The sequence below is a fragment of the Caloenas nicobarica genome, chromosome 13 (assembly GCF_036013445.1).
Source record: "Caloenas nicobarica isolate bCalNic1 chromosome 13, bCalNic1.hap1, whole genome shotgun sequence".
In the NCBI taxonomy this organism is placed as follows: Eukaryota; Metazoa; Chordata; class Aves; order Columbiformes; family Columbidae; genus Caloenas; species Caloenas nicobarica.
In genome coordinates, this window is record NC_088257.1 from 17,317,868 (window position 1) to 17,325,015 (window position 7,148).

The following is a 7,148-nucleotide window of genomic DNA, read 5'->3' on the forward strand; positions in this document are numbered from 1 at the left end:
CCCTCGCGGGGCGGCCACGAGGGGCCGAGCGCGTCACAAGCCCCGCGCGGCGCGTGCCTGCTCGGGGGGCGTGGTCAGGCGGCAGCCTCCGGGGCAGCGCCCCGCCCGCGCACCCGCCGCCCGGCCCCGGCCCCTGGCACCGGGAGCGGCCGCGGGGGCGTGAGGGGCAAATGGAGCGTGTGGGACACGGCGCCCCCGGCCCCTGCCCGCCCCTGCCCGCGGGGAGCGGGGACTTCCCGAAAGGGGAATTAGAAAAGTGCGGTTGAGTAAGAGCAGGAGAAGGAAAGAGGAAGCAAGAGCGGCCGCACAGGGATGGGGTCGGGGTGGAAACGAGGGGGCTCCGAAGCCAAACGAGGCCTCGGCGTCGGCAGCAAAGGGCCGGTCGGGGTCGGGTCGGGCAGCGGGGCGCGGGGAAGCCTCGTCCCTGCCAGGAGCCCCTCGGCTCGCAGCCCCCCAGGCGCCTCCGGCCTCGTTCCCCCTCAGGGTGAGGACACGGGGGTGGCGGGGACGCGCTGCCCGTGGCGGGACTGGCGTCGCCTGCTGCTGGTAACGGGAAATGTGCGTAGGAGCAGGTCCAAGCACAGAGACTGGCAAAGCAATTACTCAGGTTTGCCCTGATAAAATAGGTCAGGGACACAGGTCAAAGTATTAAATCACCGTTCCTGCCTTTGGCACATGACCGTGACTCACCGACGGGCCTGCTGGCCGGGGGAGCACAGAATCCCAGAATGTCAGGGGTTGGAAGGGACCTCGAAAGCTCACCCAGTGCAATCCCCCCGCCGGAGCAGGAACACCCAGAGGAGGTTACACAGGAAGGTGTCCAGGCGGGTTGGAATGTCTGCAGAGAAGGAGACTCCACAACCTCCCTGGGCAGCCTGGGCCAGGCTCTGGCACCCTCACCATGAAGAAGTTTCTTCTCATATTTAAGTGGAACCTCCTGTGTTCCAGTTTGCACCCATTGCCCCTTGTCCTATCACTGGTTGTCACCCAGAAGAGCCTGGCTCCATCCTCCTGACACTCCCCCTTTCCATATTGATCACCATGAACGAGTCACCCCTCAGTCTCCTCCAGCTCAGAGCCCCAGCTCCTCAGCCTTTCCTCACACGGGAGATGCTCCACTCCCTCCAGCATCTTCGTGGCTGCGCTGGACTCTCTCCAGCAGTTCCCTGTCCTTCTGGAGCTGAGGGGCCCAGAACTGGACACAATATTCCAGATGTGCTCTCACCAGGGCAGAGCAGAGGGGCAGGAGAACCTCTCTGACCTACTGACCACCCCCCTTCTAGTCCACCCCAGGTCCCATTGGCCTTCCTGGCCGCAAGGGCCCAGTGCTGGCTCATGGGATGGTGCTTGGCACCCGCAGAGTGATGCTGTGCCTGGGGGGAGTGTGGTGGGGCTGGGGGCTGCAGGGGCGCTGGCGGCGGCGGCGGTGGTGGGAGTGGAGGGGGTGATCCTGCTCCTGCACTGGCACGCGTGGCTGAGCCAGCTTCCTTTCCCCCTTCATCGATTAGTAGATCTAATTAGACCAGTTCAATATTGGCTGCCTAATGAGGCTCAGCCAGGAAGATGGTATTTAAATTCATTATATGACATGTTATATTCTTGCGTAAGAGAAAAACAAGATACACAGCTGCTGCTGCTCTGTATGAAGAGCCCGGCACCCTAAGTGCACCGTAATGAAACCTTGTGACTGGTGGGAGGTGCGGGAGATACTAGAGAGCCCTTCCCAGGCAGATAGCTGCCCCAGGGAAGGCTATAGGTCCCTGGATACAGGGGGTGAATTGCCAATCCACCATTCCCCAGCCACGCTGCCCTCCTCGCATCTGGCAGAGCCTCCCAGGAGACAGTTTATTCTGCAAAACGGGAGAAAACCAACAGGAAAAAAAACCCAGACCAAAACAAACCAACCAAAACAAATCCTCTGGATCATTTTGTGCCATGCCAGTGAGCCCAAGAGACTTCTGCAAAGGGTGTGATGAATGGGAGAGCTGGTGCGGGGGGTCAAGGACAAGACACCGCACATGTGGGCATGAGGAAGGGCTGCTGCTCCACTGCCCTGGAAGATGCAGACCAGTTCCTCCATGCACAGCTTTCTTCACCCTAGCATATTATTTACATATGCATTTGTAAATGATACTGCCTGGCCAGGTTCCTTGCAGCAGACACAATATCCATTGTTCCACTGGTTAACATTAAACTTGTCTCGGTCCTTTACTCTGGTGGGCACGCGCCATTGTCTTGTTAAACATTAACTGAGAAAGCAGCTTGAGAAATGTTACCTGGCTTCACTAAAATCTTAACATGACACTTGATACTTGAATCTCCTTATTACCCAGTTTGCACATATCTCAAATATTAATGCAGTCCAGGATTTATCACTCTTATTACCCCTCCAACAGAAATTATATATTGATTTCTAAGTGCAGATATCTTTACCCTGGAAATGAGTCGGGGATGTAATGCCATACAACAAACCGAGATTTAGCGCCTACAAAGAGGAGTCAAGGCAGCTCTCCGCTGGGACAAGAAGAGGCAGGTATCCCACTAAGCAAGGACAGGTGGAGGGTACGTTCAGCCAGTTTCCATCGGCTGTGTTAGCACATCCGCAGAAGCTAACCAAGAGGTGGTGGGAGCATCCTGGAGGTGTTACACACATAGAATTAGTGGTTTCACATGAGCTTCACTGTGCATTTGCGTGTGAGTGTGATGTGGCCAGTACTGAGTTGCAGCCAAGGGCAGGAAACCCCTGAGATACACTAATTTCACTTGAAAATGTTGCCTGAGGTGCTGGAAGACAGACTGGCTTTTGCACCTATGAAACTAGTCCTCTTCACACTTTTACTGGTGATTTTCTCCCTTGCTTTCTCCTGTTCCCTAACATGAGCTACTGTTACTGGCAGATGTGGGAAAGGAGATGTGAATCCTGTTTACTGGGAAACCTGTGCTGCCTGGAAACTCTGGTTTAGCAACGTTTATCTCCTTTAGCCCTCTCCATGCCTGGCAAACTCTGGCTGTATAATCACAGCTTTTGTCTTTGGTGTTTACTTTCTGTCATTCTGATTGCCTGAAAGACACAAAACAGAGGGAAGGACTTGACCTTGCAGAGGACAAATGCTGGACCCACACAGCACATCAAGCTGCAGAGAAGAGGTGAACCATAAGAAGGGGAACAGCAGATTGCAAAACCATTGCCCAGTGGACTTACCATGGTTGCTTGCCCCCATTTTTGCTGTCTTTCGCACCGCTTTCCATGCAGTCATTTGGTTAAACCTGTTGCAAAAGCCTTGTGAAACACCCCACCGTCTTGCAAGATGGTTATGTGAGACTACAGGTTGCAGGAGGTGTCCTCATCGTTTCGTCTGTGACAGTGCCAGCTGAAGAGATCCCAGTCCATCCCCACACTCCCACCGGCCTGTGTGTTCGTTCCTATCACATGCCAGCACCTCCGCACAAATATGCCATTAAGGACCTTGTGGGCAGATCAAGGATCGGTCTAACACTTCAAAATGAAAATGCTGCCTGGGAGGATAAAGTCAGTGGATCTGCATACCGTGTATTGAAATCCCAAGGCCTGTCTAGGACAAAGGTACTTCTTACCCATCACCTGTACTATCAGGAAATTTTTCTGACTTGCTTGATGAAAATTAGTGGTTTAAAAGTTCAGGTCCATAGTTTCTCTCAGGAACACGGATGGCTTCAGAAGAAGGTATTTGTCTGTCTTGCCAGGAGCTGTGCCCGGATGTCTGATCCAAATCAAGTAAGTGCTACTGGGGCTGGGAGTGGATGGGGCTGGTACTCCTGATGGCAAACCATGGTTCTGTCAGCAGAGGAGCAGCAGCAACCCAAGCTGCAAAACCCATGTGTGGAGCAAGTCACTGCCCTGTTGGCTGGTCTAGCCTGAGTCACAGCCTCCTAGTGCGATGGTGTTGAACAGACACAGTGTCCCTTCGTATCTTGCCAGCCTCATCTGGGTGAATCTAAGCCCTGCACTCTAAAAACTGGCTCTGCAACAGGAAAGTGGTGTTCGTTCCTCCTTTTTCAGAATGGGTTCTGGTGTACCTCCCGCTGACTTCTGAAACCCTCCAGCTGCTCCTTGTCTCAGTTGCCCTGTCTGGCAGTGAAATGCAGTATTACTGGCAGCACCTCCCTCTCTCCCTTCCTCTCTTAAAAGGGCTGGGAAGCACCACATGCTAGAGCAGTGAAGAAGGCTCTTACATTGCTCACTGTGCTCTGATCTCATGCAAGATAGTCCTGAAGTTGATCTGCTCTTCTGCTTGCACATCCCAGGGCTCTGCATCCTCCCCTGCTGTCTGGTTCTGGGTCTCTCTGGAGACTTGTGCATCTGTGCTCCATCACGCTCAGTGTCTTTTGATCTCTGCCTGCTTCATGCTCATCTCTCACTCCCACCCAGTAAAGTAAGATTTATGCTGGAAGATAAGATAGGAAGGCTGTTATGTTTGTGTATGTGGAAAACAAACATCATCAAGGGCCAGGCTGATCACTAATGGAAAGAGAGCAGATCATCTAGCAAGGCCCTTGGCTCAAAGACCCCCATGCGAAGGTGCCTACTGCAGGGAAAGCTGGAGCCATCGCTCTGCTCCTGCTATACCAGGGTAAGAGAGGCTTGGGATCTATCTCAAATTCATGAATGCTCCCTGCACTGCAGTGTGGCTGGTATAAGCAGATAATTTTGCTGTGCTTCAGTTTTCCTGTCTGCGAGAAAAGGCTGAGCACAGGCCAACCCTGCAAGTGTGGATTTCAACTCACCGTCATTTGAAAATGAGGTGAAGAAACACAAGGCCGGGTGCCGTTGAAAGGACATCATTTGTACAGGAGAAAGCATGCAGCAGAGCTGCAGGGTTGAGTTCAAAAGGCAGATGTGATCACTTTGCTCTCCAGCTGGTGCATTCTCAGGGGCTGTCACCAAGGGGTTTGGGCAGGCAAACCCTGGTTGCTCTCAAGGGGATGGTTTAGTCCATTGCTCCTACAGCTTATGGCTGTAGGAAATACCCGTTACCTCCTTGACTGAGTCCTCTGCAGCAGCTGAGGCAGGGCACATTTCAGTTCTGCTGACTCCGCTCCAGAGGCGTTTAAGCCATGGGAAACCAAGCCAGCAGCAGCAATAAGCCAAGAACAATACATCATTTCTGGGCGGGCCTGACTGTGATTCAGCAGAAGAGATGAATGGAGGCTTGGCAGAGTAGATGTGGGCTGTGGAAATCTTACTTTTATTTAGGCCACAGGGCCTCTGTGTGGTTTTCCACAGGAGCACCGAGCAATGCCAGAGAGCCCTGCGGGCTGCATGGGACTGCAGGGAGATGCAGAGGGCAGCAGCACTGCAAGCCTTGCATACAAATGAATGGAGAAGGCATGGGAATGGTCTGAAAGTGCCAGAGCAGCTCCTGGCCAGACAGCTAGGGAAATTCACTTGTGGACACAGGATTTGCAGACCTGTTGTATTTGGGGTACCTGGCGCCTATGATGTTGATGCTCTGCAGAACATACTGGATCCTGAGAGGCCAGGCAGCAAATGCCATAATGCCCATAGATGAGACTTGTCCCCAAGAAGTGCTATTTTAAGAAGGGCCTCACAGATGGGATAAACTATTCTCACTGTAGTCCAGGCTGTCGTGGCAGGGCCATGTGGATCTGGTTCTCCAAAAGGCCAGGATCCTCTTTCATTACTCTGATGCTGGCCCCCGCACAGCTAAGAGGCTTCATGTTTAGAGGACGTTAGGGCAAGCCGGCACTGCTCTTACTGTAAACAGGATCTGCTCAGCTGAGCTGGCACAAAAGAGCTTCGAAGCAGCCATAAATCAGCCTCAGAGCTGGGTCTGGACCCTCAGGCAGACCCCAGCCGCCTCCTTGCGCTGCAGGAGTGAGGAGCACCCAGCCCTACCTGCATGGCCAAGAGGATGGGGCGATGCTTGGGGTGGCCTGGATAGATCAGCCGTTGCCACTGCAAGGAGTGTGATGTGCACGGGGGGTGGCGTGTGTCCACGTGGATGCAATGCTCTGAGCCCAGGCACGTCTGGGGAGAGCAGGTGGTGCAAGATGAGACTGAGCGCAGGAGACTTCAGCAAGGGTTTTAGGAGGGTCCTGCACGATGGCTGGAAAGGGGGTAGAGATGAGATTTCTCAGCAGGAATTATATCTTGATGGCTGCAGTTTTCTGTTGTTAGTAGCAAACCACCAGCCTTCAGAGCAGAGCAGCTGTGGTATTCAGGAGCCCTTGGCTCCTGGAAGGCAGACAGAAGAGCATTAGAGAGCAGGCAGTAATGTTGGCGCTCTCATAACAGTGCCTTGTGCTTCCTACAGAGCGTTTTATCCCAAGAATGCCGAGTGCTTTGCAATATCCTAAATAATTAAACCTCAGAGCTGTACCACGCAAGAAAGAAGTATCTTCCTCCATCCTAAAATTCATCCGTCTTGGGTGACCCACAGTGCTGTGACCTAATGAGCAGGGCAGGAAAGGAAAAATTGTCCTGAGCTGCCCAGCTCAATGTGCTGGGGGGCTCAGAGTAAATACTGAGCTGGGATTTCCCTGGGACGCCCCCAGTTCTACAGGGCCATTTGGTGAGATCCTCAACTGTTACCAGGGTAGGAGGCTGTGGCTCAGCAGCAGTCCTCTCTGGACCTTGATTTTGTTCAGTGTTTCTCTGTCAGTACCTGGAATGATCATGGGTTTTGGCCCTGGTCCTGGAAGAGCTGGGCATGACACATACCTGGAGAATAGACCTCCTCTGTCTGAGGGCTCTCAGTGTTGCATGTGTGAGTTACTTGGAGCCCGGTGACCAGGGCTGGAAGCTCCCCATGCCACCAATCAAAGGGGTTTGACTCAAGCAATACCAAACTTCACAGGACACCCACGCGATCTGCCTACAGCCCTTCTGCCAGCACTGCCCCATGGCCACCCCCGACCCACAGGACCTGCTGAAATCAGGCCCTTGCAGAATTGTACCCTGGCCGCTGGCAGGGCTCTTCCCTCGCACTTGGGAATCTCATTCGCACACAATTTATATCCCATGGGACAGCATGTAGGCACCACTTTCTATTAACAAAGGGCTGTGCCAGCCCCTCTTCAGCTGCATCCCCTATTGCTGTGGACTGACCTTACTTCCAGATGCCTCAGCAGCAATTTAGCAGGTTGAG